Source organism: Bufo bufo, chromosome 2 (assembly GCF_905171765.1).
Source record: "Bufo bufo chromosome 2, aBufBuf1.1, whole genome shotgun sequence".
NCBI lineage: Eukaryota > Metazoa > Chordata > Amphibia > Anura > Bufonidae > Bufo > Bufo bufo.
In genome coordinates, this window is record NC_053390.1 from 66,665,603 (window position 1) to 66,690,787 (window position 25,185).

Genomic DNA, 25,185 nt, shown 5'->3' on the forward strand with positions numbered 1-25,185 from the left:
AGGTAGGTGTATCTGTGTCAAAGTCAACAATCAAGAGAATACTTCACCAGAGTGAATACAGAGGGTTCACCACAAGATGTAAACCATTGGTGAGCCTCAAAAACAGAAAGGCCAGATTTGAGTTTGCCAAACAACTTCTAAAAAAGCCTTCACAGTTCTGGAACAACATCCTATGGACAGATGAGACCAAGATCATCTTGTACCAAAGTGATGGAAATAGAAGAGTTTGGAGAAGGAAAGGAACTGCTCATGATCCTAAGCATACCACCTCATCAGTGAAGCATGGTGGTGGTAGTGTCATGGCCTGGGCATGTATGGCTGCCAATGGAACTGGTTCTCTTGTATTTATTGATGATGTGACTGCAGACAAAAGCAGCAGGATGAATTCTGAACCGTTTAGGGCAATATTACCTGCTCATATTCAGCCAAATGCTTCAGAACTCATTGGACGGCGCTTCACAGTGCAGATGGAAAATGACCCAATGCATACTGAAAAAGCAACCAAGGAGTTTTTTAAGGGAAAGAAGTGGAATGTTATGCAATGGCCAAGTCAATCACCTGATCTGAATCCGATTGAGCATGCATTTCACTTGCTGAAGACAAAAATGAAGGGAAAATGCCCCAAGAACAAGCAGGAACTGAAGACAGTTGCAGTAGAGGCCTGGCAGAGCATCACCAGGGATGAAACCCAGCGTTTGGTGATGTCTATGTGTTCCAGACTTCCGGCTGTAATTGACTGCAAAGGATTTGCAACCAAGTATTAAAACGTGAAAGTTTGATTTATGATTATTATGTCCCATTACTTTTGACCCCTTAACAAGTGGGAGGCACATATGCAAACTGTTTTGGATGTAAATATCCTCAAATTAAAGCTGACAGTCTGCAGTTAAAGCATGTCTTGTTTGTTTCATTTCAAATCCATTGTGGTGGTGTAAAGAGCCAAAAATTTTAGAATTGTGTAGATGTCCCAATATTTATGGACCTGACTGTACACCGCGCCATCAGAGAATTTTTTTTTTCTGTGGAAATTAACCTAATTTGTGCCACATCTGTGTGTGCGTTCAATCCACAAACGTTATATACAGTATTCCAGCAGAGAATAACTTTTATTTGGGACAAATTTAGGTAACTTCTTTTGGGCCCAAATGTGTATGCGTTCAATCCACAAACATTGTATACAGTATTCCAGCAGAGAATAACTTTTATTTGGGACAAATTTAACTACTTTTGGGCACATCTGTGTGTGCGTTTAATCCACAAACGTTATATACAGTATTCCAGCAGATAATAACTTTTATTTGGGACAAATTTAACTAGTTTTAGGCACATCTGTGTTTGAGTTCAATCCACAAATGTTATATACAGTATTCCAGCAGAGAATTATTATGCTGGGGAAAAATTTAAATAAGTTGTCCAACATCTATTGAATAAACTTTTTAATATGAAGAAGGCGTGCACTAAGGGACGGGGCAGAGGCCGTGGCCCTGGGCGCAATGAAACTGTGCTAGCTGCCGGTGAAACTGGAAAAAAAAATATAAAATCCACCATACCCAGTTTCATTTCACAGTTAACTGGGCGTCGCAGGACAACAATGTCCAAGTCAGACCAGTGCGACCGGGTGGTCGGTTGGATAGCAAAAGATAATTCTTCCACCCTCTCTTCCACCAAGACCAGTCTAATTAGCAAAGAGTCTGGTCCACAGAGTCCTCACCCTGATCCTCCTTCCTCCTACCATGTAGAGTCAGGAGTCGGACAAACCGTTGATACTACACTCGGACATTCCGAGGACCTATTTTCATCACCATCACTAGATTTGACCCTCTCGCCAAGCACGCTTGAAGAGGCACAGATCTCGTGCCCTGATGCACAACCTCTTGACCTATCACAGGGTGGTGAACGTCAATTATTTGTTCATGAGGTGGATGAGGATGAGACACAGTTGTCAATCACTGGGGTTGTGGTTAGGTCAAGTCAGGAGGATGGGGATGAGGAAGTGTAAGAGGAGGTGGTGGACGATGAGGTCACTGACCCAACTTGGGAAGGTCAAAAGCCGAGCGAGGAAAGCAGTACAGACGAGGAGGGATCTGCAGCACCGCAAAAAGCTGTGAGACACAGTGATGTGGCAAAAGGGAGAAGTCGGCCCACACCAAACAGGCCTGCAACCGTTACACGAAGCACCCACATGCATAAATCTCCTTTGCCAAGGGGTAGGTGTTCCACAGTATGACGCTTTTTTGCAGAAAGTGCAGACGACAAAAGAGTGGTAGTTTGAAACCTGTGCCGTACCAAAATGAGCCAGGAAGCGAACACCAGCAACCTCACCACCACCAGCATGATCCGCCACATGGCATCCAAGCACCCTAATAGGTGGGCCGAACGCCTGGGTCCACAATCTGGGTCTGCGGGCCACTCCACTGCCTTCTCTTCTCCTGTGTTACGCACTGCTGGCCAATTCCCTGTCAAAGACGCAGGGCCGGATGCCCTTTGCCCTGCACCTGGGCCTCCGCATGCACCATCAGCAACTACATCCACTTCCCTGTCTGAGTGCAGCATCCAATTGTCCTTACCCCAGGCATTTGAACGCAAGTGGAAACACCCAGCCACCCACCCACTGTCCACACCACTAAATGCGTAACTTTCAAAATTACTGGCCCTTGAAATGTTGCCATATGGGCTTGTGGAGACTGATGCCTTCTGCATCCTGATGTCGGCGGCCGTCCCTCGGTACGCAGTCCCCAGCCGCCACTATTTTTCATGGTGTGCCATGCCCGCCTTACACCAGCATGTGTCCCAGAACATCTCCCGTGCCCTGACTAACGCAGTTACTGGGAAGGTTCACTTGACCACGGACAAATGGACAAGTGCTGGTGGCCAGGGACGCTACATTTTCCTGACCGCACACTGAGTGAATGTTGTGGAGGCCAGGAGTGAGTCGTACCCTGGGATGGCACAGGTGCTACCCACGCCCAGGATTGCGGGCCCTATGTCTATTAGGGTCTCCGCCAGCAGCTATGTTACTGGCTCCAACCCCCACTTCTCCTCTCCTCTTCTGCCGCTACCTCCACCACTTCTACCTCCAGCAGTCAGCCATCAATTGGTAGCTGGAAGCAGTGTAGCACTGCTGTGGGGAAACGTCAACAGGCCATGCTGAAGCTGATCTGCCTAGGGGACAAACAGCACACCACTGCAGAGCTGTGGCAGGGTATAAGGGACCAGACTGAGCTGTGGCTGTCGCCACTCAACCTACAACCAGGCATGGTTGTGTCGGACAATGGCCGTAACTTGGTGGCGGCTGTGGAGCTCGGCAACCTGATGCACGTGCCATGCCTAGAGCACATATTAAACTTAGTGGTTCAGCGGTTTATTAAAACTAGGGATGAGCGAACCCGAACTGTATAGTTCTGGTTCGTACCGAATTTTGGGGTGTCCGTGACACGAACCCGAACATTTTCGTAAAAGTCCGGGTTCGGTGTTCGGCGCTTTCTTGGCGCTTTTTGAAAGGCTGCAAAGCAGCCAATCAACAAGCATCATACTACTTGCCCCAAGAGGCCATCACAGCCATGCCTACTATTGGCATGGCTGTGATTGGCCAGTGCAGCATGTGACCCAGCCTCTATATAAGCTTGGGTCACGTAGCGCTGCACGTCACTCTGCTGATACAAGTGTAGGGAGAGGATGCAGCTGCGACGTTAGGGCGAGATTAGGCAGTGATTAACTCCTCCAAAAGACTTCATTCAGTGATCGATCTACAGCTGTGGATCATTGAACTGCTGCTATTCAATTGCACACTGTTTTTAGGCTGCCCCGAGCGTTTTTCAGTCACTATTTTCTGGGGTGATCGGCGGCCATTTTGTGGCTTGTGGTGCGCCAGCACAAGCTGCCACCAAGTACATTTAACCATCAATAGTGTGGTTATTTTTTGCTATATCCTACATCAGGGTCAAGCTGTCATCAAGTGCATTTAACCATCAATATTGTGGTTTTTTTCTGGCCATATACTACATCAGGGGCAAGCTGAGCCTGTCACACAAGTGCATTTAACCATCAATAGTGTGGTTATTTTTTGGCTATATCCTACATCAGGGTCAAGCTGTCATCAAGTGCATTTAACCATCAATAGTGTGGTTATTTTTTGGCCATATACTACATCAGGGGCAAGCTGAGCCTGTCACCCAAGTGCATATAACCATCAATAGTGTGGTTATTTTTTGGCTATATCCTACATCAGGTTCAAGCTGTCATCAAGTGCATTTAACCATCAATAGTGTGGTTATTTTTTGGCCATATACTACATCAGGGGCAAGCTGAGCCTGTCACACAAGTGCATTTAACCATCAATAGTGTGGTTATTTTTTGGCTATATCCTACATCAGGATCAAACTGTCATCAAGTGCATTTAACCATCAATAGTGTGGTTATTTTTTGGCCATATACTACATCAGGGGCAAGTTGAGCCTGTCACCAAGTGCATTTAACCATCAATAGTGTGGTTATTTTTTGGCTATATCCTACATCAGGGTCAAGCTGTCATCAAGTGCATTTAACCATCAATAGTGTGGTTATTTTTTGGCCATATACTACATTAGGGGCAAGTTGAGGCTGTCACAAAGTGCATTTAACCATCAATAGTGTGGTTATTTTTTGGCTATATCCTACATCAGGGTCAAGCTGTCATCAAGTGCATTTAACCATCAATAGTGTTATTATTTTTTGGCCATATACTACATCAGGGGCAAGCTGAGCCTGTCACCAAGTGCATTTAACCATCAATAGTGTGGTTATTTTTTGGCTATATCCTACATTAGGGTCAAGCTGAGCCTGTCACCAAGTTATTCTCAATAACTTCACACACACGCTACAGTGCAGATCCAAGTCTAATTCTGTGATTAAACGTATACCTGTCACCCAGCGCCTAAAAAATAGGCCTCACATTTATATTCATCCAAATCTGTCATTACTGCTTTAGCTGGTCAAGTTATTTAGTGTCCGTCAAAGCACAGTTTTTGTTCTGGGTTGAAATACAATTCCCAATTTTGCAATTCTCTAAATTAGTGGTTTCTGCTGTATTAGGCCTACTTTAAATCTATCCCTAAAAGGGTATATTAGATTCAAGGTGCTGATAGGGTAATTCTCAATAACTTCAACATACGCTACAGTGCAGATCCAAGTCTAATTCTGTGATTAAACGTATACCTGTCACCCAGCACCTAAAAAATAGGCCTCACATTTATATTCATCCAAATCTGTCATTACTGCTTTAGCTGGTCAAGTTATTTAGTGTCCGTCAAAGCACAGTTTTTGTTCTGGGTTGAAATACAATTCCCAATTTTGCAATTCTCTAAATTAGTGGTTTCTGCTGTATCAGGCCTACTTTAAATCTATCCCTAAAAGGGTATATTAGATTCAAGGTGCTGATAGGGTAGTTCTCAATAACTTCACACACACGCTACTGTGCAGATCCAAGTCTAATTCTGTCCGTAAACGTATACCTGTCACCCAGCGCCTAAATAATAGGCCTCAAATTTATATTCAGCTAAATCTGTCATTACTGGTGTGCCTTCTACAGAAAGCGCACAGATGGCGCATGAAAACCAAGCCCATCAGTCTGTCACATCACCACCATGCATATCAGGGAAACTGTCTGAGCCTCAAGTTATGCAGCAGTCTCTTATGCTGTTTGAAGACTCTGCTGGCAGGGTTTCCCAAGGGCATCCACCTAGCCCTACCCAGGGGTGGAAGAGATAGAATGAACTAACGCACAACCACTTATGTTTCCTGATGATGAGGACATGGGAATACCACCTCAGCACGTCTCTGATGATGACGAAACACAGGTGCCAACTGCTGCGTCTTTCTGCAGTGTGCAGACTGAACAGGAGGTCAGGGGTCAAGACTGGGTGGAAGACGATGCAGGAAACGGTCAGGTCCTAGTTCCCACATGGAATGAAGGTCGTGCCACTGACTTTCACAGTTCGGAGGAAGAGGCAGTGGTGAGATCGAGCCAACAGCGTAGCAAAAGAGGGAGCAGTGGGCAAAAGCAGAACACCCGCCGCCAAGAGACTCCGCCTGCTACTGACCGCTGCCATCTGGGACCGAGCACCCCAAAGGCAGCTTCAAGGAGTTCCCTGGCATGGCACTTCTTCAAACAATGTGCTGACGACAAGACCCGAGTGGTTTGCACGCTGTGCCATCAGAGCCTAAAGCGAGGCATTAACGTTCTGAACCTTAGCACAACCTGCATGACCAGGCACCTGCATGCAAAGCATGAACTGCAGTGGAGTAAACACCTTAAAAACAAGGAAGTCACTCAGGCTCCCTCTGCTACCTCTTCTGCTGCTGCCGCCTCGGCCTCTTCTGCTGCTGCCGCCGCCTCGGCCTCTTCCTCCGCCTCTGGAGGAACGTTGGCACCTGCCGCCCAGCAAACATGGGATGTACCACCAACACCACCACCTGCGTCACCAAGCATCTCAACCATGTCACACGGCAGCGTTCAGCTCTCCATCTCACAAACATTTGAGAGAAAGCGTAAATTCCCACCTAGCCACCCTCGATCCCTGGCCCTGAATGCCAGCATTTCTAAACTACTGGCCTATGAAATGCTGTCATTTAGGCTGGTGGACACAGACAGCTTCAAACAGCTCATGTCGCTTGCTGTCCCACAGTATGTTGTTCCCAGCCGGCACTACTTCTCCATAAGAGCCGTGCCTTCCCTGCACAACCAAGTATCCGATAAAATCAAGTGTGCACTCCGCAACGCCATCTGTGGCAAGGTCCACCTAACCACAGATACGTGGACCAGTAAGCACGGCCAGGGACGCTATATCTCCCTAACTGCACACTGGGTAAATGTAGTGGCGGCTGGGCCCCAGGCGGAGAGCTGTTTGGCGCACATCCTTCCGCCGCCAAGGTTCGCAGGGCAACATTCTTTGCCTCCTGTCTCCTCCTCCTACTCAGCTTTCTCCTCCTCTTCTTCCACCTGCTCATCCAGTCAGCCACACACCTTCACCACCAACTTCAGCACAGCCCGGGGTAAACGTCAGCAGGCCGTTCTGAAACTCATATGTTTGGGGGACAGGCCCCACACCGCACAGGAGTTGTGGGGGGGGTATAGAACAACAGACCGACAAGTGGTTGCTGCCGGTGAGCCTCAAGCCCGGCCTGGTGGTGTGCGATAATGGGCGAAATCTCGTTGCAGCTCTGGGACTAGCCGGTTTGACGCACATCCCTTGCCTGGCGCATGTGATGAATTTGGTGGTGCAGAAGTTCATTCGCAACTACCCCGACATGTCAGAGCTGCTGCATAAAGTGCGGGCTGTCTGTTCGCGCTTCCGGCGTTCACATCCTGCCGCTGCTCGTCTGTCTGCGCTACAGCGTAACTTCGGCCTTCCCGCTCACCGCCTCATATGCGACGTGCCCACCAGGTGGAACTCCACCTTGCACATGCTGGACAGACTGTGTGAGCAGCAGCAGGCCATAGTGGAGTTTCAGCTGCAGCACGCACGGGTCAGTCGCACTGCGGAACAGCACCACTTCACCACCAATGACTGGGCCTCCATGCGAGACCTGTGTGCCCTGTTGCGCTGTTTCGAGTACTCCACCAACATGGCCAGTGGCGATGATGCCGTTATCAGCGTTACAATACCACTTCTATGTCTCCTTGAGAAAACACTTAGGGCGATGATGAAAGAGGAGGTGGCACAGGAGGAGGAAGAGGGGTCATTTTTAGCACTTTCAGGCCAGTCTCTTAGAAGTGACTCAGAGGGAGGTTTTTTGCAACAGCAGAGGCCAGGTACAAATGTGGCCAGACAGGGCCCACTACTGGAGGACGAGGAGGACGAGAATGAGGATGAGGTGGAGGAGGATGAGGATGAGGATGAGGATGAAGCATGTTCACAGCGGGGTGGCACCCAACGCAGCTCGGGCCCATCACTGGTGCGTGGCTGGGGGGAAATGCAGGACGATGACGATACGCCTCCCACAGAGGACAGCTTGTCCTTAACTCTGGGCAGCCTGGCACACATGAGCGACTACATGCTGCAGTGCCTGCGCAACGACAGCAGAGTTGCCCACATTTTAACGTGTGTGGACTACTGGGTTGCCACCCTGCTGGATCCACGGTACAAAGACAATGTGCCCACCTTACTTCATGCACTGGAGCGTGATAGTAAGATGCGCGAGTACAAGCGCCTGTTGGTAGACGCGCTACTGAGAGCATTCCCAAATGTCACAGGGGAACAAGTGGAAACCCAAGGCGAAGGCAGAGGAGGAGCAAGAGGTCGCCAACGCAGCTGTGTCACGGCCAGCTCCTCTGAGGCCACGGTTAGCATGGCAGAGATGTGGAAAAGTTTTGTCACCACGCCACAGCTAACTGCACCACCACCTGATACGGAACGTGTTAGCAGGAGGCAACATTTCAATAACATGATTAAACAGTACCTGTGCACACCCCTCCACGTACTGACTGATGGTTCGGCCCCATTCAACTTCTGGGTCTCCAAATTGTCCACGTGGCCAGAGCTAGCCTTTTATGCCTTGGAGGTGCTGGCCTGCCTGGCGGCCAGCGTTTTGTCTGAACGTGTATTCAGCACGGCAGGGGGCGTCATTACAGACAAACGCAGCCGCCTGTCTACAGCCAATGTGGACAAGCTGACGTTTATAAAAATGAACCAGGCATGGATTCCACAGGACCTGTCCATCCCTAGTGCAGATTAGACATTAACTACCTCCCCTTAACAATATATTATTGTACTCCAGGGCACTTCCTCATTCAATCCTATTTTTATTTTCATTTTACCATTATATTGCGGGGCAACCCAAAGTTGAATGAACCTCTCCTCTGTCTGGGTGCCGGGGCCTAAAAATATCTGACAGTGGCCTGTTCCAGTGGTGGGTGACATGAAGCCTGATTCTCTGCTATGACATGAAGACTGATTCTCTGCTGACATGAAGCCTGAATCTCTGTTATGGGACCTCTCTCCTCTGTCTGGGTGCCGGGGCCTAAAAATATCTGACAGTGGCCTGTTCCAGTGGTGGGTGACATGAAGCCTGATTTTCTGCTATGACATGAAGACTGATTCTCTGCTGACATGAAGCCTGAATCTCTGTTATGGGACCTCTCTCCTCTGTCTGGCTGCCTGGGTCTAAATATGTGACAATGGACTGTTCCAGTGGTGGGTGACGTGAAGCCTGATTCTCTGCTATGACATGAAGACTGATTCTCTGCTGACATGAAGCCAGATTCTCTGCTATGGGACCTCTCTCCTCTGCCTGGGTGCCTGGGCCTAAATATGCGACAATGGACTGTTCCAGTGGTGGGTGACGTGAAGCCTGATTCTCTGCTATGACATGAAGACTGATTCTCTGCTGACATGAAGCCAGATTCTCTGCTATGGGACCTCTCTCCTCTGCCTGGGTGCCTGGGCCTAAATATGCGACAATGGACTGTTCCAGTGGCGGGTGACGTGAAGCCTGATTCTCTGCTATGACATGAAGACTGATTCTCTGCTGACATGAAGCCTGAATCTCTGTTATGAGACCTCTCTCCTCTGTCTGGGTGCCGGGGCCTAAAAATATCTGACAGTGGCCTGTTCCAGTGGTGGGTGACATGAAGCCTGATTCTCTGCTATGACATGAAGACTGATTCTCTGCTGACATGAAGCCAGATTCTCTGCTATGGGACCTCTCTCCTCTGCCTGGGTGCCTTGGCCTAAATATCTGACAATGGACTGTTCCAGTGGTGGGTGACGTGAAGCCTGATTCTCTGCTATGACATGAAGACTGATTCTCTGCTGACATGAAGCCTGAATCTCTGTTATGGGACCTCTCTCCTCTGCCTGGGTGCCTGGGCCTAAATATGTGACAATGGACTGTTCCAGTGGTGGGTGACGTGAAGCCTGATTCTCTGCTATGACATGAAGACTGATTCTCTGCTGACATGAAGCCTGAATCTCTGTTATGGGACCTCCCTCCTCTGTCTGGGTGCCTGGGCCTAAATATGTGACAATGGACTGTTCCAGTGGTGGGTGACGTGAAGCCTGATTCTCTGCTATGACATGAATACTGATTCTCTGCTGACATGAAGCCAGATTCTCTGCTATGGGACCTCTCTCCTCTGCCTGGGTGCCTGGGCCTAAATATGTGACAATGGACTGTTCCAGTGGTGGGTGACGTGAAGCCTGATTCTCTGCTATGAGATGAAGACTGATTCTCTGCTGAAATGAAGCCTGAATCTCTGTTATGGGACCTCTCTCCTCTGTCTGGGTGCCGGGGCCTAAAAATATCTGACAGTGGCCTGTTCCAGTGGTGGGTGACATGAAGCCTGATTCTCTGCTGTGACATGAAGACTGATTCTCTGCTGACATGAAGCCAGATTCTCTGCTATGGGACCTCTCTACTCTGCCTGGGTGCCTGGGCCTAAATATGTGACAATGAACTGTTCCAGTGGTGGGTGACGTGAAGCCTGATTCTCTGCTATGACATGAAGACTGATTCTCTGCTGACATGAAGCCTGAATCTCTGTTATGGGACCTCTCTCCTCTGTCTGGGTGCCGGGGCCTAAATATGTGACAATGGCCTGTTCCAGTGGTGGGTGATGTGAAGCCTGATTCTCTTCTATGACATGAAGCCTGATTCTCTGCCATGAGACCTCTCTCCAATTGATATTGGTGAATTTTTATTTATTTTATTTTTATTTTAATTCATTTCCCTATCCACATTTGTTTGCAGGGGTTTTAACTACATTTTGCAGCCTTTTGCAGCCCTCTAGCCCTTTCCTGGGCTGTTTTACAGCCTTTTTAGTGCCGAAAAGTTTGGGTCCCCATTGACTTCAATGGGGTTCGGGACGAAGTTCGGGTCGGGTTCGGATCCCGAACCCGAACATTTCCGGGGAGTTCAGCCGAACTTCTCGAACCAGAACATCCAGGTGTTCGCTCAACTCTAATTAAAACATACCCAAATTTTACAGAGCTACTAGTAAAGGTGCGCCGCGTGTGTGCCCATCTCCGCAAGACGTCCATAGCTTCAGCCGGTCTGTCAATGCTGCAGCAGCACTTGGGGCTTCTAGCTCACCGACTGTTGTGCGACGTGAGCATGCGCTGAAACCCTACGTTCTACATGTTGTCCAGGCTTTGTGAGCAGCAGAGGGCAGTTGTGGAATACCAGCTGCAACATGGTTGTCACCTTTCAAGTCAACTTCCACTATTTACAAGCGAGGAGTGGGCATTGATGGCAGACCTCTGTGAGGTTTTAAGAAACTTTGATGAATCCACACAGATGGTTAGTGGCGATAACGCTATTATCAGTGTAACCATCCCACTGCTGTGTCTACTCAAACGATCGCTGCTCACAATTAAGGACGACGCTCTGAATGTGGCAGACGTGGAAATGGGGGAGGACTTTAGTGTGGGTGATAGCCAGACCACCCACATTTCGTCTTCTCAGCGAAAATTGGACCATGAGGAGGAGGAGACAGTTGCCTCTGCTACAGAGGGTACTACTGACGGAACCTTAATTCTATCGGTTCGACGTGGATGGGCACAAGGGGATGAGGAGATGGAGAGTCATCCTGACGTCGACATAGACATCTTGCCTGTTGGTACTCTGGCACACATGGCTGACTTCATGTTAGGCTGCCTATCCTGCGACCCTCGCGTTATATGCATTTTAGATAACACGGATTACTGGGTGTTCACCCTTCTCGACCCCCACTACAAAAATAACTTCTCATCTCTCATTCCTGTGGTGGAGAGGGCAAGTAAAATGGTGCAATACTAGAAGGTCCTTGTTGAGAAATTGCTAAAAACATTTCCATCTGATAAAGCTGACGGCAGAGTCTGTACTTACATAGGCAAACGAGGAAGGCAGACAACGGGAACACACTCCAGTTCCAACAAAGGCAGGGCAACACTCTCCAAAGCATGGGACACTTTCATGACACCCCGCCAGCAACCGGACCCTGAATCACGGCCTTCTGTCCCAAGGAGGGAAAAGTTTTGGAAGATGGCAAAAGGAATACATAGCAGACCGTGTCAGCATCCTCAATGATCCCTCGGTGCCTTACAAATACTGGGTGTCCAAACTGGACACGTGGCACGAACTTGCGCTCTATGCCTTGGAGGTGCTGGCCTGCCCTGCCGCCAGTGTTTTGTCTGAGAGTATATTTAGTGCTGCTGGTGGCATTATAACAGATAAGCGTATCCTCTTGTCCACTGGTAATGCTGACAGGTTGACTCAGATAAAAATGAACAAGGCCTGGATTGCTCCTGACTTCTCCACTCCACCAGAGGAAAGATGAGCTAATGAGGAACAAAAACGCAATTTAAATGTATGCTTTATAATGTACTCAATCCACAAGATTCAGGTGCACCCTTTTCACCGAAAAAAAAGGGTATACGTTTGAATCTTGTTTTTTCATCCTTCTCCTCCTCTTCCATACAGTATATATGCCCTCACTACAATGTTTTATAGGGTCCGCTCACCTTCAGGCCCTAACCTCCAATGTTTTATACAGTCTGCTTACAGGTAGGCCCTCACCTCTAACGTTTTATATGGTCTGCTCACCTGTAGGCCCTCACTACAATGTTTTATAGGGTCCGCTCACCTTCGGGCCCCCACTTCCAATGTTTTATACGGTCTGCTCACCGGTAGGCCCTCACCTCTAATGTTTTATACGGTCTGCTCACCTGTATGCCCTCACTACAATGTTTTATAGGGTCCGCTCATCTTCAGGCCCTCACCTTTAATGTTTTATATGGTCTGCTCACCGATAGGCCCTCACCTCTAATGTTTTATACGGTCTGCTCACCTGTAGGTCCTCACCTCTAATGTTTTACATGGTCTGCTGACCTGTAGGCCCCCACTACAATGTTTTATAGGGTCCGCTCATCTTCAGGCCCTCACCTCCAATGTTTTATATGGTCTGCTCACTGGTAGGCCCTCACCTCTAATGTTTTATACGGTCTGCTCACCTATATGCCCTCACCTCTAATGTTTTATATGGTCTGCTGACCTGTAGGCCCTCACTACAATGTTTTATAGGGTCCACTCACCTTCAGGCCCTCACCTCCAAAGTTTTATACGGTCTGCTCACTGGTAGGCCCTCACCTCTAATGTTTCATACGGTCTGCTCACCTGTAGGCCCTCACTACAATGTTTTATAGGTTCCGCTCACCTTCAGGCCCTCACCCTCCAATGTTTTATACGGTCTGCTCACCTGTAGGCCCTCACCTCTAATGATTTATATGGTCTGCTCACCTGTAATGTTTTAGGCGGTCTGCTCACCTATAGGCCCTCACATATAATGTTTTAGAGCATCAGCTGAACAGCAGGCCCTCACATATAATGTTTTAGAAGGTCAGCTCAGTAGCAGGCACTCACCCCTAATTTATTATAGGGTCACCAGCATGCCCTCGCTCCAAATGTTTTGGAAGGTCACCAGCAGGCCATCAAGGATAATTTTTCAAGGGTGTGTATGATGCCCTCCTTTATGTGTAAGAAAGGGTGTATTGGAGTGCCGGTTCCTTGTAATATTTGGCAGCCCTTTCACTTAGTGCATAGGCTTTAGGAGTGTAGCAGTGTACCTGAACAATTGTAGCACCATGTGAATGAGGCCCTCCTTTATGTTATATACAGGCTGTATCGGAGTGCTTCTTCCTTGTAATTTTTATCAGCACTTACACTGTATATACAATTGAACATACAGGAAAGAATGTTTCCTAACAATTTTTTTTATTTTTTATTTTTTTTGAGGGGGGGGCACAGTTTTGGGCATTTTTTGGTCGGTAAAAGTGGCGTACAACATGGTTCCCAGCAGCGACATTGGGGTCCTTAGTCTCCATGTATACACAGTTTTACACCAGGTTTCCATAACAACCCAGCCATTTTTCTTTACTGCTGTAGGTCAGCTTTAAAGGGGCAGGGCACTGTGGATGACACTTAGGAAGAAGAGAGCTGTGGAGGTCACAGTTCAGGGGGCAGGTAAAGTGGCGATTCAGGCCACCCTGAAAAGACGGACTTAAAACCCCCGTCCCCAGGTCAAGCTAAGCCTCACCCCTGATCCGGTTAGGCCACACACACTACCCACTCCGCAACGACAGGGGTTGAAAAGCTTGCAGGCCCTTAGTCTCCACATACACACAGTTTTACACCAGGTTTCCATAACAACCCAGCCATTTTTCTTCACTGCTATAGTGTCATGCCCTGCTCAGGTTATGTGCGGAGGTCTGCCAGGTTAGCAGCACGTGTGTAGTTTTTTGTTTTGGGTTTTACGTTGAGCTGTATCGCCTCCCATGATGTGTTCCACAGGTCTTTACTGAAGAAATATGTGAAACCGGTGGAACCATCGCCATTTCCTCCTCCCCCTGTTCTGGTTGATGGAAATTTAGAGTTCGAGATCTCTAGGGTTCTCGACTCACATGTTCTTCGGGGTTCCCTTCAGTACCTGGTACACTGGAGGGGATACGGCCCTGAGGAGAGGATGTGGGTTCCGGCTGTGGATGTTAGTGCCAGTCGACTGGTGAGGGCTTTTCACTGGGCCCACCTGGATAAAGTTGGGCCGGTGTGTCGGGAGGTCACCCATAGAAGGGGGGTACTGTCATGCCCTGCTCAGGTTATGTGCAGAGGTCTGCCAGGTTAGCTGCACGTGTGTAGTTTTTTGTTTTGGGTTTGGAATTGAGCTGTATCCGCCTCCCTTCAGGTGCACTGGGTGGGTTTGTTTGTATCAGTTTAAATTACGGCACTTTCCAGTGTGGACGGAGAACAGGGAGTCTGAAAGCCGGAATGTCTGGCCTAAAACTGGACCTCTGGCTACCCTAGGGACAGGCTGCTGTGGAGGTCACAGTTAAGTGTACGGTCCGCTATGGAGGTCAGTATTAAGAGGCAGATTGCTGAAGATGCCACTGTTAAGGGGATGGGGTGTTGTGGAAATCACTGTTAAGGAGATGAGGTACTATAGAGGTCACTTATAAAGGGTCGGCCACTGTGGAGGTCACTGTTAAAGGGGCGGGCTGCTGTGCTGGTCACTTATAAGGGGCAGGATGCTGTGGAGGTCACTATTAAGGTAACAGGGAACTGTAGAAGTCACAATTAAGGGGACGGTCTGCTACGGAGGTCAGTGTTAAGGGACGGGGTGCTGTAGAGGTCACTGTTAAGTGGGCGGGGTGTTGTGAAGGTCACATTTCAAGGGAACAGAGCTCTGTAGAGGTCACTGTTAAGGGGCGGGTTATTGTGGAAATCACTGTTAACGAGACGGGGTACTGTGGAGGTCACTAATAAAGGGGCGGCCGCTGTGGAGGTCACTGTTAAAAGGGCGGGGTACTGTAGATTTCACTGTTATAATGGATACTGTCAATATCTTTTAACCACACACACAAACATTAAATGAAATAGATGAAATATACCCGTGCGAAGCCAGGTCCTTCTGCTAGTTAGTTATATAGATGAAATATTGCTGACAGATTCCTATTCAACTGAGCTCTCCAATGTCTACATATAGTTATTTTCTATGAAGCACTTCTGCAAGTATATATTGAACAATTACTTTACATAGCTGCTATCTCACAATATTTCTAAGAATCTCAAGCGTACAGTATCTCCTCCATAAGCCAGGAACGGATAATCCTCAATTAGAAACTCCTTTGTGATTTGAAGGATGGAAACAGTGATGCAATGCGGTTTTCTATTGATTATAAGCAGCCTCTTCTCGTGTTCTGCGCTATTCGAGTTGATCTTGACAGACAATGAAAAGCGTTTCTTTATATTTTAGTATGCAATGTGATCTGAACTCCCAGGAAACCGAGCTATACCTGAAAAATTTCTTCACAAAGCAATGAACCTTTTCAAATTTACTCACTTTCTCTAATCTCTTTAATTGTTTATTGCTGAACTTGAAAATCAAGTGCTGTGGAGTGATAAGAATACATTAGGCTTTCATCGCGGCATAATATTGAATTTACTTTCAGCAATTGTTTGTATTCTCAAAGAGATATGGAAATCAACCAATAGCGTATGAATAGATATGCACCAACACAGTGTCCAAACTAACAGGGGACTTTCTAAGTGAGAGGCGAGGAAAGTGCTGCTCATCTTGTGGCATAAAAACTCATCAAATCCAATTTTCATTAGAAAGTGTAGAGAATATTCAATATATGTGTCCATATATACTAGGTCTTGATCCCTATACTGTGAGTTCTAACAAAGAGATTGTGAAAATGAGTTATTTTATAAGGCAGCTTTATTTATTTGATTTCTTCATTTATTGTTTAATTTATCATTAATTACTTATTATTTATCAATTATATATTAACCCCTTAAGGACCCTGCTATATTTCACTTTAAGGACCAGACCATTTTTTGCAAATCTGACATGTGTCACTTTATGTGGTAATAACTTTAAAACGCTTTGACTTATCCAGGCCATTCTGTACTTCAGGCCCTTAATCTCCTTTTGTACTTCATGACAGTGGTAAAATTGAGTCCAAAATTTTATTTTTATTTATAAAAAATAGCAAATTTACCCCAAAAATTGAAAAAATAGCAAATTTACAAATTTCTATTTCTTTTATAATAGATAGTAATACCTTCAAAAATAGTTATTACTTTACATTCCCTATTTTTTAAGGACCAGTTCAGGTCTGAGGTCACTTTGTGGGGCTTACATAATGGAAACCTCCCAAAAATGACTCCATTTTAGAAACTAAACCCCTCAAGGTATTCAAAACTTATTTTAGAAACTTTGTTGACCCTTTAGGTGTTCCACAAGAATTAATGGAAAATGGAGATGAAGTTTTAGAATTTCACTTTTTTGGCAGATTTTCCATTTTAATTCATTTTTTCTGCTAACAAAGCAAGGGTTAACAGCCAAACAAAACTCAATATTTATTGCCCTGATGTGGGCACCCCATATGTGGTCGTAAACTGCTGTATGAGCACACGGCAGGGCGCAGAAGGAAAGGAACGCCATTCAGTTTTTGGAAGGCAGATTTTGCTGGACTGGTTTTTTGACACGATGTCCCATTTGAAGCTCCCCTGATGCACCCCTAGAGTAGAAACTCCAAGAAGTGACCCCATTTTGGAAAATATAGGATAAGATGGGAGTTTTGTTGGTACTATTTTAGGGTACATATGATTTTTAATTGCTCTATATTACACTTTTTTTGAGGCAAGGTAACAAAAAATAGCTGTCTTGGCACCATTTTTATTTTTTGTTATTCACAACGTTTATCTGACAAGTTAGATCATGTGCTATTTTTATAGAGCAGGTTGTTACGGATGTGACAATACCAAATATTTTTTTTCAGTTTTGCATAATAACGCATTTTTGAAAAAAAATATGTTTTAGTGTTTCAACATTCTGAGAGCCGTAGTTTTTTTTATACTGTATTTTTTGGGCAACTGTGCATATGACTTTTTGATCGCTTGGTATTACACCTTTTGCGATATAAGGTGACAAAAAATTGCTTTTTTGCCACACTTTTTAATTTTTAGGTCATGTAATTTTTGGGCCATTTTTTATACAGTAGGTTCTTATGGACGCAGTGATACCTAATATGTCAACTTTTTTATTTATTAAAATTTTACACAATAATATCATTTTTGAAACAAAAAAATAATAATTTTAGTGTCTCCATAGTCTGAAAGCCATAGCTTTTTTTATTGTCTTAGGTAGGGTATCATTTTTGCGGGATGAGATGATGGTTTGATTGGTACTATTATGGGGTGCATATGACTTTTTGATTGCTTGCTTTTACACTTTTTGTTATGTAAGGTGACAAAAAATAGCTTTTTTGGCACCGTTTTTATTTACATTTTCTTACAGTGTTCAGCTGAGGGGTTAGGTCATGTTATATTTTTATAGAGCCGGTCATTACAGATGTGGCAATTCCTAATATGTCTACTTTATTTAAGTTTTACACAATAATATAATTTTTGAAACAAAAATAAAATAATGTTTTAGTGTCTCCATATTCCTAGAGCCATAGTTTTTTTTTCATAGTTTTGGTCTATTGTCTTAGGTAGGGTATCATTTTTGAGGGATGAGATTACGGTTTGATTGGCACTATTTTGGGTTGCATATGACTTTTTGATCACTTGCTATTACACTTTTTGTGATGTAAGGTGACAAAAAATGTCTTTTGGTCATGTGATATTTTTATAGAGCCGATCGATACGGATGCGGCGATACCTAAAATGTGAACTTTTTTTTTTTTTGCTATTTTTTACTTCTTTTTTTAACTTTATTTTGAGAAAAGGACGCTTTTTTTTTTTACTTGAAACTTAATTTTTTTTGTAAAACTTAATTTTTTTAACTTTTTTTTAACTTTATTTTTTGTCCCACTCTGGGACTTCAACTTTTTTGGGTCAGATCCCCTTTACAATGCTTTACAAAACCTCTGTATTGTAAAGCATTGGCTGTAAGTGTATTACTGAATGTAGTACACTTACAGCTTCCTGCCTGTAATATCCAGGGGAATGGATCTCACAGGCTGTCACGGAAGGCAGCTATGATGCCTAAGGAAGGCATCGGGCTGCCTTCCCTGCCATCGGGTCCCCATCACAGCAGCGCGGGGACCCGATGGCCACCCCACAAATGTCTGAAGCCCTCCCGTGCCCCGGTCAGCGATGACCGCGGCCAAGCAGGGGTTAATGCACCGGCATCGGTGATTTCACCTATTACTGCGCATGCAGCAGGGGTCCGGCTATCAGTGACTGCCGGACCCCTTCCGCTGATCGGGCGGGCGAATCTACTGCACCCGCACGATCAACGCGCAGTACATGTACGGCGCTGGTCCTTAAGTCACGGACATCTGCGCTGTACGGCAGGGGTCCTTAAGGGGTTAAAGGATATGTCAATGTTTACAATAATTAGAGAAAAAAATTAAGCAAATTGGCACATACAGTGTAGCCTTCATTACATTTTCGTAATTGTTTTTGTGTTCACAGTACTTATGAAGACTTATGTTTCTCCAAGGTAACAGACTACAAAACTCTGTAGTCGGATCCTGCAGTAATACTCTCTTTTCTATCTACCCACTACTATATTGCTCATATACATTTGTTGAGTAGGGGGTAAATGGATTAGGATCTGACTACACAGGGTTTAATTGCAATTTGTTAGTATGCGACCCATAGATCTGTTCAGAGCTGCATGCACAAAACAGTCAGACATTCTAAATCAGGACTATATGCAAAGCTGCTTAATTTTTTTTCATTTAAAATGCATTTGAGCAATTAACATCATTATCTATTATTTATTATCTATCTGCTATTAGTGTTGAGTGAATCGGACTTCAATCTGAATTCAAGATAAATTCCATTCACCTCGAAGCCGAATTTCCTTGTGGTTCGTGGTAGCAAAGCGATTTAACCTGATTTAACCTGAGCGGAAAAAAACAAAAAAAAATCATACTTCCCTGATCCATTTACTTGTGATGCTATTTTGCTTGAAGATCTCAGCCGAAATTCCGTGCGTGGTAACGTATGACGGTACCACACTGGCCAGCGTGATGATGTCATCTCAGGCCACGAGAGATTTCACACCAGATATTGAAGCAAGATGGCGGCGGGCATCCCGTCACGAGCAAATAGATCAGGTAAGTATGATTTAATTTTTTTTTTTTATGCAGTGTTATGTATATCATGTATGAACACAGCATCTGAGGGGTACAATGACGGGGAGCAGCGCTATCCCTGTCATTGCACCCATTACTTACAAAGAAATCTGCTTCATGACAAAGTCATTTGTTACTAAATAATTTTCTTTGTAAAATTTGGCAAAGCAGCCGAATTGAATTTTCCAATACTTCACTTATCTCTACTAGCTATCTGTCTTTCTGTCCAACTATTTATTCATATCCATCAAACTTAAAAACTCCTGTGCCCCAATGCATGTACTGCAACAAGTTCAATTGATCTTGTTAGGTAAGCACTCTAATCACCATGGAGCAGGCACACTATTTAATGTTGATGATACAGGGTATGTTACTAAAAAACAATAAAATGCAACACTAAAATGTATAAAACACTAAAACACAATATAAAACTTGCTAGAAATAAGGTGCAAAAAAGGATTCCTGTCGCAATAAATAAACCAGTTTGTCCTTATTGATACATCTGGTGTTGACGCTGAATTGCTGGCAACCTGTACGCTTTAATATAGCGTTACATCCAAAAAGTCACAAGTGGCAGTTTTTTTTAACCGCAATATATTGGTATTATGCGGATAAATAGTTGCTTACTGAGCACTCACCCCACCTGATGGTATGTGGTCTTCACACTGGCTGGTGTGCGCTCAGGTGTGTGTTTTCCGGGCGGATTAGTATCTGTGTTCCGGTAAGACTTTCTTGCAGTTGCCTGAACTGCCTCTATGTCCCGCTCTATACACAGTTCTCGCGGGAGTTGGAGTGCAAGTTCACGGATTCAGGTCGCTTCTTGCCTTTACTTTTCAAATTCCTGAAGGATTGTCTTCCGCTTTCTCAGTGGTTATCAGTAGAGTTGAGCAGACACCTGGATGTTCGGGTTCGGCAGGTTCGGCCGAACTTAAAAAAAAGTTCGGGTGGGGGACCCGAACTTGACCCCGAACCCAAACCCTATTGAAGTCAATGAGTAGCTGAACTTTTGGCCACTAAAATGGCTCTAAAATAGTCCTGGAAAGGGCTAGAGGGCTGCAAAATGCATACAAATGTGCTTAAGAGCATGGCAATTGTTCTGCAAACAAATGTGGATAGGGAAATGACTTAAAATAACATAAAATACTGAAAAATTTAAAATAAATATATGGATCTATGAGTAGGAGGTTGAGGAGGCGTTGGATGGGTGGATGTGGCGGTGTAGGTTAACGTGGCGGTATAGGTGGAAGCGGCAGTGAAGGAGGAATAGGTAGCCAACACTGATTTGTGTTGTTTTTTATTTTTAAATTGGGGTATCCCCCAAAATATTAGGACATATAACAAAATAAAACAAAGAATAAGTGCACTTGAGTACAAGAATGGATGGTTGAGGCTGGTATAAATGTCCATTCTGCACAAGATTCGGACAAGTCCTGTGAGATCCATGCCTGGTTTATTTTAATAAACGTAAGCTTGTCCACATTGGCTGCGGCCTGTGATAATGCTCTCTGCTAAACACACGTTCAGACTATACACTGGCTGCAGGGCAGGTCAGCACCTCCAAGGCTGACAAAGCTTTTCCACATTTGGGCCATGCTAACCCTGCCTTCTCAGGTGCTGGCGGTGCCCCAGCTGCGTTGGCGACCTCTTCCTCCTTCTCTGCCTTCGTCTTGTGCTTCCACTGTGCCCCCGCTGTCAGGTGGGAATGCCATCAGCAGCGTGCGCTTGTAGTCACGCATCTTCCGATCAGTAACAGATGTTTTCACTAAATTTAGTTCCCTGTCAGCAATGCAGAGCAGGGGTTCATTCACGGCAAAAGGGGGTTCATGTCACCCAGCAATAGAACAGAGGATTTTGAGAGAACGAGGCCCATTTCACCCAGGCACAGCAGGGGTTCATTCACAGCAAAAGGGGGATCTTGTCACCCAGAAATAGAACAGAGGATTTTGAGAGATTTAGGCCCCTGTCACCCAGGCACAGCAGGGGTTTATTCACGGCAAAAGGGGGTTCATGTCACCCAGCAATAGAACAGACGATTTTGAGAGATTTAGGCCCCTGTCACCCAGGCACAGCAATGATTCATTCATGGCAAAAGGGGGTTCATGTCACCCAGCAATAGAACAGACAATTTTGATAGATTTAGGCCCCTGTCAACCAGGCACAGCAGGGGTTCATTCACGGCAAAAGGGGGATCATGTCACCCAACAATAGAACAGACGATTTTGAGAGATTAAGGCCCCTGTCACCCATGCACAGCAGGGGTTCATTCACGGCAAAAGGGGGTTCATGTCCCCCAGCAATGGAACAGACGATTTTGAGAGATTAAGGCCCCTGTCACCCATGCACAGCAGGGGTTCATTCACGGCAAAAGGGGGTTCATGTCACCCAGCAATAGAACAGATGATTTTGAGAGATTTAGGCCCCTGTCAACCAGGCACAGCAGGGGGTCATTCACGGCAAAAGGGGGTTCATGTCACCCAGCAATAGAACAGAGGATTTTGAGAGATTTAGGCCCCTGTCACCAAGGCACAGCAGGGGTTAATTCACGGCAAAAGGGGGTTCATGTTACCCAGCAATAGAACAGATGATTTTGGGAGATTTAGGCCCCTGTCACCCAGGCACTGCATGAATTCATTCACGGCAAAAGGGGGTTCATGTCACCCAGCAATAGAACAGAGGATTTTGAGAAATTTAGGCCCCTGTCTCCCAGGCACAGCAGGGGTTCATTCAAGGCAAAAGGAGGCTCATGTCACCCAGCAATAGAACAGACGATTTTGAGAGATTTAGGCCCCTGTCAACCAGGCACAGCAGGGGTTCATTCATGGCAAAAGAGGGTTCATGTCACCCAGCAATAGAATAGACGATTTTGATAGATTTAGGCCCATGTCAACCAGACACAGCAGGGGTTCATTCACGGCAAAAGGGGGTTCATGTCACCCAGCAATAGAACAGAGGATTTTGAAAGATTTAGGCCCCTGTCACCCAGGCACAGCAGGGGTTTATTCACGGCAAAAGGGGGTTCATGTCACCCAGCAATAGAACAGAGGATTTTGAGAGATTTATGCCCCTGTCAACCAGGCACAGCAGTGGTTCATTCACGGCAAAAGGGGGTTCATGTCACCCAGCAATAGAACAGACAATTTTGAGAGATTTAGGCCCCTGTCAATCAAGCACAGCAGGGGTTCATTCACGGCAAAAGGTACCATAGTTCATGTCACCCAGCAATAGAACAGACGATTTTGAGAGATTTAGGCCCCTGTCACCCAGGCACAGCAGGGGTTTGTATACGCCAAAAATGGTAAAATGTCACCCGACAATTGAAAATAAGAATTTTTTCAATTTAGGGCACTAAAATTGGCATTTTTTTGCATTAAAATGGCTCTAAAATGTGGATAGGGAAATAACTTAAAATAAAATAACTAAAAATTACAAATTATTAACCTGCAACTCAGAGAAGGAGGTGGATATGGAGTCGGGGGTTGAGGAGGCGGTGAATGTGGTGTTGTAGGTGGAGGCAGCAATAGAGGAGGAGGAGGCAGCCAACAATGTTTATATTTATTTTTTATTAGGGTAGGTAGCCCCCAAAATATGGTGGTATAAATGTCTATTCTGCACAAGGTACAGACAAGTCTTATGGGATCCAAGCCTGGTTCATTTTAATGAACGTGAGCTTGCCCACATTGGCTGTGGACAGGCGGCTGTGTCTGTCTGTAATGACGCCTCCTGCCGTGTTAAATACACGTTCAGAGAGTACACTGGCTGCAGGACAGGCCACAACCTCCAAGGCATACAGGGCAAGCTCTGGCCATGTGGACAATTTGGAGACCCAGAAGTTGAATGGGGCAGAACCATCAGTCAGTACGTGTAGGCGTGTGCACAGGTACTGTTCCACCATGTTGTTCAAATGCTGCCTCCTGCTAACACGCTCCATATCAGCAGTTAGTGACAAAGCTTTTCTACATGTCGGCCATGCAAACCCTGCCTTCTGAGGTGCTGGCGCTTACACAGCTGCGTTGGCGACCTCTTCCTCCTCCCCTGCCTTCGCCTTGTTCTTGCACTTGTCCCCCGGCGTCAGTCGGGAATGATCTCAGGAGCGCGTCTACCAGCGTGCGCCTGTAGTCGCGTATCTTCCGATCACGCTCCAGTGAGAGAATTTGGCACATTGTCTTAGTAACGGGGATCCAGCAGGGTGGCCACCCAGTAGTCAGCTCATGTTAAAATGTGGGAAACTCTGCTGTCGTTGTGCAGGCACTGCAGCATGTAGTGGCTCATGTGTGCCAGGCTGCCCAGAGGTAAGGACAAGCTGTCCTCTGTGGGAGGCGTATCGTCTGCGTCCTCCTTATCCCCCCAGCCACGCACCAGGATGCCACCCCGCTGTGAACATGCTTTATCCCCATCCTCCTCCTCATCCTCCTCCTCCTCATCCTCCAGTAGTGGGCTCTGGCTGGCCAAATTTGTATCTGGCCTCTGCTGTTGCAGAAATCCTCTTTCTGAGCCACTTCTAAAAGACTGGCCTGAAAGTGTTAGAGATGACCCCTCTTCCTACTCCTCGTCCTGGTCCACATCCTCTTCCATCATTGCCCTAAGTGTTTTCTTAAGGAGACATAGAAGTTGTATTGTAAGGCTGATAACGGCGTCATCGCCACTGGCCATGTTGGTGGAGTACTCGAAGCAGCGCAACAGGGCACACAGGTCTCGCATGGAGGCCCAGTCATTGGTGGTGAAGTGGTGCTGCTCCACAGTGCGACTCACCCATGCGTGCTGCTGCTGAAACTCCACTATGGACTGCTGCTGCTCGCACAGTCTCTCCAGCATGTGCAAGGTGGAGTTCCACCTGGTGGGCACGTCGCATATGAGGCGGTGAGCGGGAAGGACGAAGTTACGCTGTAGAGCAGACAGCCGAGCGGCGGCAGGATGAGAACGCCGGAAGCGCGCACAGACAGCCCGCACATTACGCAGCAGCTCTGACATGTCGGGGTAGTTGTGAATGAATTTCTGCACCACCAAATTCAGCATACGCGCCAGGTAAGGGATGTACGTCAAACCGGCTAGTCCCAGAGCTGCAACGAGATTTTGCCCTTTATCGCACACCACCAGGCCGGGCTTGAGTCTCACTGGCAGCAACCACTCGTCGGTCTGTTGTTCTATACCCCGCCACAACTCCTGCACAGTGTGGGGCCTGTCCCCCAAACACATCAGTTTCAGAACGGCCTGCTGACGTTTACCCCTGGCTGTGCTGAAGTTGGTGGTAAAGGTCTGTCGCTGACCGGATGAGGGGGTAGCAGAAGAGGAGGAGGAAGCCGAGTAGGAAGAGGAGGCAACAGGAGGCAAAGAATGATGCCCTGCGATCCTTGGCGGCGGAAGGACGTGCGCCAAACAGCTCTCCACCTGGGGCCCAGTGTGCAGTTAGGGAGATATAGCGTCCCTGGCCGTGCTTACTGGTCCACGTATCTGTGGTTAGGTGGACCTTGCCACAGATGGCGTTGCGCAGTGCACACTTGATTATATCAGATACTTGGTTGTGCAGGGAGGGCACGGCTCTCCTGGAGAAGTAGTGGCGGCTGGGAACGACGTACTGTGGGAC